The sequence below is a fragment of the Phyllobates terribilis genome, unplaced genomic scaffold (assembly GCF_046119375.1).
Source record: "Phyllobates terribilis strain yellow unplaced genomic scaffold, ASM4611937v1 Scaffold_86__1_contigs__length_6382490, whole genome shotgun sequence".
NCBI classification, from domain to species: domain Eukaryota; kingdom Metazoa; phylum Chordata; class Amphibia; order Anura; family Dendrobatidae; genus Phyllobates; species Phyllobates terribilis.
Window position 1 is genome coordinate 5,805,539 of NW_027362846.1, and position 10,901 is coordinate 5,816,439.

The following is a 10,901-nucleotide window of genomic DNA, read 5'->3' on the forward strand; positions in this document are numbered from 1 at the left end:
AGGCCGTGGGATTGTAAAATAATCTGGAATACGTCTTGATGTCTCTTAGTTGACATAGCGCCTCCCTCTCATATTTGGAGCAGGGCCACAGTACAATGTTCCCTCCCTTGTCCGCCGGCTTAATGACAACATCACGGAGCGATTGCAACTGATGTATCACTGTACGTTGAGAGTAAGTAAGATTATCATATCACCTCCGTGTGGGGAGATGCCTCAAATCCTCCGTCACCAAGCGTACAAAGATCTCGATTGCAGGGCTCAAGGACAAGGGATGGAACCTTGTAGATCTCGGATGTCGCGGCTGTGGTAGCCCACCTCTTATGGGGGGGTTGTTCCTGCTCCAAAAGGAGGTCCTCCAAGTTCTTTAATGCCTTTCTCTCTGCCGCGGTCATCGGGCCATCCTCACCATGCGACCTGGAATAAAGTTTTTTGAGAATAAGTTTCCGTGCAAACAGATGGAGGTCCTTCAAAGCAGTAAAAAAGTTAAATGCATTAGTGGGTGCAAAGGATAGACCCAAACTTAGGACCTCCATCTGTGCCTCGGTTAGTACATGAGTGGATAGGTTCACGACACGGAGTCCCCCCCGGGGATCACTAACCTGATAAGACGTGGTACGTTTTCTCCTATTAGTAGGTCTTGTCTGGATTCTCGGTAATGGAAGATTATCTGTTCCTGGGCGACCACCTGGGTTTTCCGATGGTATATGATCCCCATTTGAAGCAGTTGAAGCGATTGATGTCGAGCGAGAGAAGAAGTTGTTCCGGGATCTCGAAGTGATCTAACCAAGGGCATTCGCCATCTATATACACTCCGAGATTGTTTATCGTGTATGTCACGTTGAAATTTCTTAATTTTATTAGCATGTATTTCCTTAACCCATTTCTGACACTCCAGATCGACCTCATCGTTCAACTGCTTCAATTTATCAGTAGACATATCTTTCTTAAATTGAACTTGTAATTGTTCAATTTCAATCTCCATCTCATTAAGAGATGTCTCATTCAGTCCTTTCAGTAGTTTAAGAAATCCCAGGGAGCAGGTATCCGCCAGTTCCTCCCATTTATTCTTAAAGGTCTCGTCCTCAATCGGAAATGAGGGAAAGATTTCAACCCGCAAACCTCTGGGGATAAGAGTCTTATCAATATACTTCATTAAAAATGCATGATTCCACCAGGTGCGGGTTCTCCGTTTCAGGAGTGTTTTAAATTTATTAATGTTCTCCTGCAGACCCTGATCTGTCCCAAGGCCACTCTCCGCATTGTCACCAGATAATTCCTTTGCTGACCTCTACGGGGACCCCACCCAAGGGATCATGGAGCACAGTGATGCAGGGATAGAGAAAGGAGCAAGTGATCCAACAGCTTAAATTCAACTATACTGAGTTCATGGAGCCCACGCTACCACAAAAGCTATGTAGCACCTCACTCACCCACTGAAGGGGGGCCCAAATCTGAGAGGAACAGCGCAGGGACGGAGCAATGGCAGGAGACAGCCATATTCCGTTTGCTCCCCGTAGAGGTCAGCAAAGGAATATGGCTCATTTGTCTGCATGTCTCCATCCTTGTTATATCACACTTTTGTGTGGAGATGGGGGTTGAGTCTCCCCTCTAGACCCCCAACCCACACTGTTTATTATGTGGTCCGCAGTTTGTTTATTGACATATTTTGTAAGCACGGGTCCCGTTCGATAATGGTCCATTGGAGCGCCTCCCCTCCAGCTAAACTGAATAGTCTCTGCGATCTGTCTAGTAAGTTTCTTGTTTCTTCTGTTAATCCGTTTTTATTTTGTGTAACTGTATATTCTGTATTGTATTGTCCCCCTTTGTGAAATATTTTGTATATTTTTTCATAAACACTGCTTCCCTTTCAGATTAAATATAAAATGTAATAGTTCTTTCTTCTGTTCTAATCTCACCCCTCCCCCCGAAGCCATATACACTACCTATCAGCCAGAACTGATTGGTGATGACAGTGAATAATCTTAATTGGGTTATTGTGAAGCTGGCAGTGATCGTACGGGGGTGTATACACATATTTCATGAGTTGGAATTCGGAGGTGTGTATGCCATACGCTCACTGCTCGCTTGCCGATAGCTAAGTAATGAAAAATTGGGATCGTGCGTGTGCACAATCCCTGATAAATTGGTGGCAAGCAGTGGGATATTACAGAACATCAGTGGCTGGATTTGACTCGCCCCCTGGCCCGTGGGGTACTCAGGGCCGGGCCTCTGGATGCGGATGGGGAGTAGTAGTGGCGACCCGATCCCGTGCTCAGGGTGTCAGGCTTAAATGGAAACCGTCTTTTGATATATGTATGGGAAGTTCCGACTGCGCCACCCTTGGATTGCGGTCAGGGATAACTGCCGCTGCAGTGCAGACCACTGGGGCAGATGTAAGTGTGCAGCACTGAGTAGTATAACCCCCCACGGGAGGAGTGTAGCCCCAGGGCAGTGTAAGTGGATGATGGAGGGGATGATTCTGATCGCAATAGCCAGGAAACGGAGGCCTCAAGAACTGTTCAGGGTCTTTATTGGGACAGGTGAGACGACCCAAAAACAGTCCTGGCTAGAAGGGGGCCTGGATGTCTGAGAACAAGTGGGAAGCCCTCCTGGTCAGGGTGAGGGTGTAGGCCTACTGTGCTCTCTGCGCTCTTTCTGGCCATTTCCCTCCTCGTGGTGTAATAGCCCACGTTTCTGAGCTCGCCGTGTCTTCTCGCCCGTATGGCTGGCAACTTGGGTCCCTTTCTACTCTTGGCCTGGTGCAGCTTTGCTGGTCCCTTCTGCTGTGGCGGAACCTCCGGGCTTCTTAGGCCAAGGGACATACAATCCCCTGCGGGCTGGTTATTTGCTGTAGGACTTGGAATCCTAACAGCCTCGGACACCAAATTCCGGTAGATCAGTTTTTCTCTCAGCCAGGACAGGCTCACTTCGCCTTCCGTCCCTGGCTCGTGGCTCCTCTACTGCCACACGACCTCCTCAGTTACAGCTGAACTGACTCTCCCTTCTCTGGGACACCTCTCACTTCAGAGACAGGTCGTCCAGTTCTCCCTAACCCTGCCCCCAGTTCCAGCTTTTATAGGGGCAGCCTGCTCCCCCTACTAGCCTGGGACAGGAGGTGCTGCATGCTAATGGTCCCTAACCAGGGAACCTCCCCCTTGCTCTCAGACACAGCTTTATTAAACATTTGTGGCATCCAGGCCAGGGTCACACAGATTGAGCAATCATTCCTGTCACTGAAAACTTGCACGGTTCTTGCGAGAATTCTGTTCAAAGTTTTAAGAAATCAGGCTCTGTTTTAATATTTTTTTATCTGGGACATTGCTGTACGTGTAGCAGTTGCACCTCCCCCACCTTTTTCTTGTTTTTCTGTCCTATCTTTTGTTTGTCAATGATGTCTACGCATGGAGAGCCCTGGTATCACCAGCAGTCAGAGGACACTATCACTGCTCTCTGTGAGCTGGGACAGATTGACTCAACAGGCAAAACCAAGGCCTGAATTGTTGCAAGTTGCCATAGAGCCAGTCCGACAGCAGAACCCTGATGATGGGGCGGCCAGCCAAGGCCCAGAGGGCGCTGCTGCAGGGGTCCCACCTGTGATTGCCAGCCATACCGGCAGCCAGGGTAGTATGGACCCCCACCTGCAGATGGTCTTGGAGTAGTTTGCAGCAGACGATCATGACGGGCGACTGCAGCTGATAATGAAATTCCAAGAGGCTGCTGAGCGACAGGCCCAAGATGAGCATCTGTACCAGCTGGCACTAGACCGGATTCAGAAGGAGCCATCCCCCACACAGACCCATGAGTCCAACAGTGCCAACAGTTTTATGCCCCATCCTGAGCATTTTCCTGTAATGGAAAAGGACGGGGACTTGGACATATTTCTGCGGGGATTTGAAAAAGCCTGCAGACAGGACTAGCTGCCTGAGGACCAGTGGCCAAGATATTTAACTCCAGGGCTCAGAGAAAAAGCTTTGGATGCATTTGCTTCTCTCCCTCGAGACCAAGATGGAGACTACAAGGCCATCAAGCAGGCCCTGATAAAAAAAAAGTACCAGCGGACTCCAGAGGTTTACCAGAAAAAGTTCAGAGCCCTCCAACGTGGACCACATGACAGCTACAGTGATGTGGTGGATGGGCTCAGGATCAACTTTGAGCAGTAGGTCCGAGGACTGTCAGTCACCACCATCGAGGGCCTGAAGGATCTGATGGTGAAGGACCAGTTTCTTTGTCTTTTCCCTGTGGAAGTGTGACAGTTTGTACTGGACCGGGAGCTGAAGGAAGCCACCAAAGCAACCCAGATTGCAGATGCCTATAAGGCCAAACACAAATCAGAGGTGCGGAAGTCAGCCGTCGCCAGCTGGAAAGGGGGTAAGCCAACAACCACCCCCAGTGTTCCAGCCAGCCGGCCCTCGGGGTCCTGCCCCATCTTCCAGCACTAGCCTGCATTTGACTCTCGGAGGTGTTATACTTGTGACCAAACGGGTCACATCAGCCTTGTCTGCCCCGAGAGGCAGGAGAGGATCCCCACAACTGAGGCCCCAGGGCCTACTGCAGCCATTATTTTTGTGAGTGGGGCAGTTAGCAGGGCCCGTGAGAACTTACCGGTTACTGTGGGCAACACCATTACTGTTGGACTTAAGGACACTGGCGCAGAACTTATCCTCATCCGCCCTAAGTTCGTGTTGCCAGAAGAACTCATTCCTGGGAAGACCCTGGCTGTCACCAGGTTTGAGGGTGTTCGCCGTCCCATACTGATGGCCTGAGTTTTCCTGGACTGGGGTGCGGGGAGGGGGTTAAGGGAGGTTAAGCTATTAGTTCCCAATAGCACGTCCCATTAACGTGCTATTGGGAACTAATCTGGGACGGTTGGTTGCCCGATACATACCTGAAAACCCTCCCAGATCTGAAATGTCATGTGATGTCAGTGTCAATAATGTCAATGTGATGCATAATAAAAATGTGTGTTGCGGTAAAGGGGAACTCGGCCACGTCATGTCGCGGGGTGATGTTGCTGAGGATCCCCTAAAAGGAGCAAGTATAAGTGCTATGGGCAATGGGAGCAGGCACGGACACCAGGAAGCAGGTCATCCCGTGCAGGTGACCAGTGTCTTGCCAGATGGTGACATGGACAGTGGTAGCTGCCCCATGACTAGCACGGCTCCAGAGATAATGGGAAAAGATGGGGAGAAACACAGGGAGCATAAGGAAAGTGGTCCTGTGCCGCCTACCAGTGTCATGACAGACTGTGAAATGGCCGCTTGTAGCTGCCCCATAGTTAACCCGGCTCCCCAGGTAGCAATGAGGGGTGGGAAGGTAGGTCCCACAACCGGGCACAGTGAGGGAAATGTGGGTCCCACTGTCTGTCAGGAGTATAGGAGGAAGGTACCCGTAGCCTGTCAGAGGGGTGGGAAAAATGTACCCCAAACCGGTCAGGGTGATCGGAAAGCTCGAACCAAGTCGATCATGGTGGTGGGCGAGTTGGGTCCACAGCTTGTCGGATCAGCAGGAAAGGGTGGTTATCCACTGGAGAATCCCATCTCCGAACCCCTGAAAGAGAGCGTATTATGGGGTGCCGTGGAAGTAGGCTTAAGAGGCGACCTGTAAATTGGCCCCTATGCTACCTCAAAAAGGGGGAGATGTCATGGAAAATGCTAAAAATCTCTCTCTCCCTCCAAACCCCTCTTCCCCCCTCCCCTATACGATTTGTCACAGGAGAAGGAGCTAGCAATCTAGAAAGGCTGCTTCTATGCAAAGTGGTAGGGCACAAAAGAAGTGGCCAAAAACCTAGGCTAATTACCATACCAAATGTAGAGACATGGGTGACAAATAGACACATTTGAGCATATGGGCCAGAGACTGAATGGGCAGGAAACTTCTAGATAAGGTTCAAAGGAAATCTACCACACTCCTCACAATAGCCGGGTCATTCTCATTTGCACAGGTGTTGAATCTGCAGTCTCATAGGCACGACACGAAATATGGAATATCGTAACTTCTATAATTCCGATCGCGATGGGATACATTTTTAGTGGCAGGGTTAGCTAAGGAACAATACGCATATTTTTCTGTATCTGTACGCCCTTCCGGTAAACTATAACGCAAAAGTACAAAAATAAGCAGCCAGGTCATGTCTGGTCTCAAAAGAAAGGTAAATTCTCTATAAAAAATATGGCGTCACTTGCTAACTTCTGCTATCAACCAACGAGAAGTTATCGTAGAAGTTAGAGATTTAATAAAAACCATGCGACCTGCCAACGTGAGGTCATCACAGGGGAGTGTGTGGGCAGGTCTCCCCTTTGGCATAAAAGGTCCAGCTGAGTCTGGATCTATACTCATGCCGGGAGATACATATTTGTAAGCACGGGTCCCGTTCAATAACGGTCCATTTGAGCGCCTCACCTCCAGCTAAACTGAATCGTCTCTGCGATCTGTCTAGTAAGTTTCTTTTGTTAATCCCTTTTTATTTTGTGTAACTGTATATTCTGTATTGTTTTGTCCACCTTTGTAAAATCTTTTGTATATTTTTTCATAGACACTGCCTCCCTTTTGGATTAAATATAAAATGTAATAGTTCTGTTTCCTTTCTTCTGTTCTGTAATCTCCTCCCCCACCCCCGAAGCCATATATGCTACCTATAAGGCGTCAATCGGCCAGAACTGATTGGTGGTGGCAGCGAATAATCTTAATTGGGTTATCATGAAGCTGGCAGTGATCGTGTGGGGGCATATACACATATTCCATGCGCTGGAATTCGGACGTGTGTTCGCTATATGTGACATGCAGAAGTAGTGCTGTTGCAGAGTGTGACATGCAGAAGTGCTGTTGCTTTAAAACCATTCAGCAACTATTAGAAGTAACACAAGCACATGAGACAGGAAGTTTTGTGCTTCAGAAGCATCCATCAACTAGAGGGGTTAACACAGTCACAGGAGTAGGGGAGTGTTTTAGCAGGGCCCCAGGGGCATTGTGGGGAAGTTGTTTACTGCCTGGCTGGAGCCGAAGAGAAAGGTGGTGTTTGTGTACTGTATCTCACAGAAGCGCCCTTGCAAGTGAAAAGAATTCAAGTCAGGAGTGAAGCTAAGCACAGGTCAGGTAGAGTCCCTGAACTAACAGTGCAGAGTATTGTCAGGCAGAAAGATAAGGACTGGAAGAAATGGTGTCACAGGGATCATCTCCCTCAGCAACCCCCCCCCTCCTCCATCTCACTGTGCTGTAAAGAATGCTGTGTTCATTAATGTGCCTTTGCATTAGAACTGTGCTGTCCTGTACTACTGGGAAGACTGTGAACTGCTGTGCTGCTAAGGAAACTGTACTGTTTGTCACTGGAGCCTGTTGCTCATAAGACTTAACTTGCACTGGCTGTGCGGCTTCTTATTAAATGCTACTGTTCTACCGTTTGGGTACTCTTGTCAAGTTTGTCTGGTCAGCAAAGTGAAACAACCTACGTGTCTGTGCCTGACGGTCAGTACCCCTGTGTGCCTGAGAGAAACTGCAGCACATGGTCTATGGTCGCCCTGAGTAACGGTTCCCCCAGGATTCCAAAGAATTCATGTAACCTGTCTCGCCCCTAGCTGAACCTAGCGGCGTGTGGGTAGCATTGCTGGCCTGTACTGGGAATCCTGAGCAGGAATTAGCGGGTAGAGGGAGAAGAGGAAAAGTGTCTGGAAAAACACAGCAGCACAGCACCTCAACTCAACTCTGCTACACCAGTTAAAGGAGACCAGCCCTAATGAAAAACTCACTAGCAGCAATGGATGTGGAAATACAAATGAACAGAATTAGTGAGCTGCTTCTTCAGTTAACCTGTGAAGAATTGAGAACAGTAGCAGAACATATAAAGATGTCAGTAGAACAGATTTCCAAAGCACACAACCGCAGGCAACTGTTAGCTGCCATTAATGCAAAAATTGGATGAGCTGGGGGAGAAAGAAGCTGAAGACATCATGGGGACATTCCTCCAGGAACTAACACAGTTTCTAACCAGGTTGAAGTTGGAGTATAGAGGGGCGGCACCAATTACCAAAAGCGGGAATCTCCGTCCACAGACTGAACTACAGGAATTGAAAGAACAATTCAAAGCCCTAACAACAGCCCTGCAGGAATACACCAAAAGCTCTGAACGGGTGATAGACTCAGACAGGACCTTTAACCTGCTCAGGTTAGATAAATCAGGGAGACAGTCCTCTCTAACACCACAAATCACCATAAAGAAAGAGTTCAAGATCCGGGGACAGATTGGAGAGTGTGAACAGAAAGGGAGACTTGTCTTATAGGAACTTGTTGCACCAGATCGATGCAGGCTTACAGAAAGGCTACCAGCCAGATGAGATCGTTGAGGGGGTGGTAAAAGCGATCAGCCCAGGATTGAACCTCCGTAGTATGCTAGAAATGAAAAGTCAATTGACCTTGCAACATGTGATGATGATTTTAAAAGGGCACTATAAAGAAGAGAGTACTTCAGAATTGTTCCACCGACTCATTAACCTCTCACAGAAAAATAAGGAATCACCCCAAAATTTCTTGTTCAGAGCAATTGAACTGAAGGATAGACTGATGTTTGCATCCAAAGATGTAGAAGCGGAAAAGAAGTTTTATGCTGGACTAGTCCAGAAGATGTTCTTGAGATCATTGGGAACGGGATTAATCAGCAAAGATATCAAGTTGCAGCTGAAACAGTACCTAGAAGATCCTGGCATTTTAGACGAAGTCCTAATTGAAAAAATGAATGAGGCCGCTAGTTTGGAGTCAGAGAGCGAACAGAAGTTAAAGAAAGGCTCTGCTCCTAAAATCTCCAAAATGAGTTATCTGAAGATGGAGACCCCCAGTGGCCAGTCCGAAGATCATCATAGAGACCCTCCAGTGCCACCTCTGAGAGGGAACCTTAAATCACCAACAAAAGGGAGGCCTGCCAGCTCTGACTGGGAGGAAGTAATAGGAGAACTGCGAGCCGAGTTGATGGAGGTGAAAAAGTTGATTTGTTCTAGGCCAGAACCGGTATCCCTCAGACCCAGGAGTGGGTTCTAAAACAGAAGATACCCAGTTTGTGAAGTGTGCCGTTCTTGAAATCACAGTACGGTGTGTGTCCACTGTCTAAGATGTGGTGAGCAAGGGCATTATGCCAAGGAATACCAATGGTCATGGTCGCTTGGGTTAAAAGAGAGGAGGTTACCAGTGCGAGGCGACTGGTAACCGCGACACGGAGGAGGCCCCAGAAGCAAATCCAAATCTCACCATACCCCAGAACGGTTCATGAGGTAAAACTGCTGCGTCAGTACTATCCCCAAGTGTGTTCCCATCTGCAACAGCTGCAGGGGAGACAGGGGCATCAGTTACTTAATGCCCAGTGCAGAGGTCAAACGATGTACTCCTGGGAGGAGGATTCCTCAGTCAGCACAGATAACCTCATCAGCCTAATTGGTGAAAGGTGCTTTATACAGTGCCAGCTAGATGGACTCCTAGTAAAATCACTGTGGGACACAGGAGCCCAAACGAGCCTTTTAAATGAAGAATGGAGAAGGCGCTACCTGCCACACACTTGCCTTCGGTCACTTAAAAGAACTATTGGGACCAGTGGAACTCCACAGCAAAGCCATCAACCAGACCGAAATCCCTTTCATAGGCTGGGTGGAAGTGACTTTCCAACTCGGGGCCACGAAGAACAGCAACACCATCGAGCTTTTGGTACCTTTTCTCGTGACCAGTGATCAGAACGTGGCAAAGGATCCTATCCTGGGTTATAATGTAATCAGTGAGGTCATCACGAAACACAAGACAGGGGCGTTTGGTGGTGGATGCAATCGCCACATCGCTTGCCATACCCAACGCCGTGGCAGAAAACGTGATTCATAGAGTAAAGAAAGCACAGAATACAATGGAACTAAAGAAGTGAAGGTAGGCTTATGCCCAACCATCATCCCTGCAAACCAAATGGTGGTGGTGAGGTGTGGAGTCCGGGTAGAACCGGGAAGAAAAGTCCCAAAAAGTCCCAAAGGTTCGTGCCAAAAGACTTCTCAGAACTTGCGGAAGGCCTAGTTCAAGGTGAGACTGTGCTTACGATTCCTACTGGTGGGTTTGCTCGAGTGACAGTACTGGTGATGAATGCTACAAAACACAAAATTAGACTGGATCCAAAGACTGTGTTAGGTCACATCAAAACCGTTAAAATGGTTTATCCAGCCAGTGTGAGACCAGCCCAGGGGTCTACAATGAATTCAGTCTCCCGACCAAGGAACAGGAGTTTCCCAGGGGAGGAAATTGCGCAACCCACCTCGGGGTCCTGGGATCCCCCAGTACCCCTGGAACACTTGTGGGCTGAAGATCTAGCGGTAGCAAAACAGATGCTGAGAGAAGAGTGTCATGCGTTCTCCAAAGATGACTCTGATATAGGCTGTATCCCATCGTTGCATTTGAAAATCAGTTTGAAAGACACAACCCCAGTAACCAGAAGTTACATGTCTGTGCCAAAACCATTACATCGTGAAGTGAAAGAATATTTACAAGATGTCATCAACAGAGGTTGGGTCCAAAAGTCGAAGTCATCTTATTCCTCTCCTATTGTCTGTGTTAGGAAGAAGGACGGTATGTTGAGACTCTGTTGTGATTACCGGGAACTAAACCGAAAGTCAGTACCTAATCGGCACCCAATACCAAAGATCCAAGATATGCTGGATAGCCTATCAGGAAGCAACTTGTTCTCTGTCTTCGATCAGGGTAAGGCATACCACTAAGGGTTTGTCGAAGAGTCCAGTAGACCCTTGACAGCATTCATCACAACGTGGGGATTATATGAGTGGATCCGCATACCGTTTGGGCTCAGTTCATCTCCAACAGAATTCCAGAGGAGCATGGAGACATGTTTAGAAGGATTGAGGGACGATATCTGCCAGCTGTACTTGGATGAC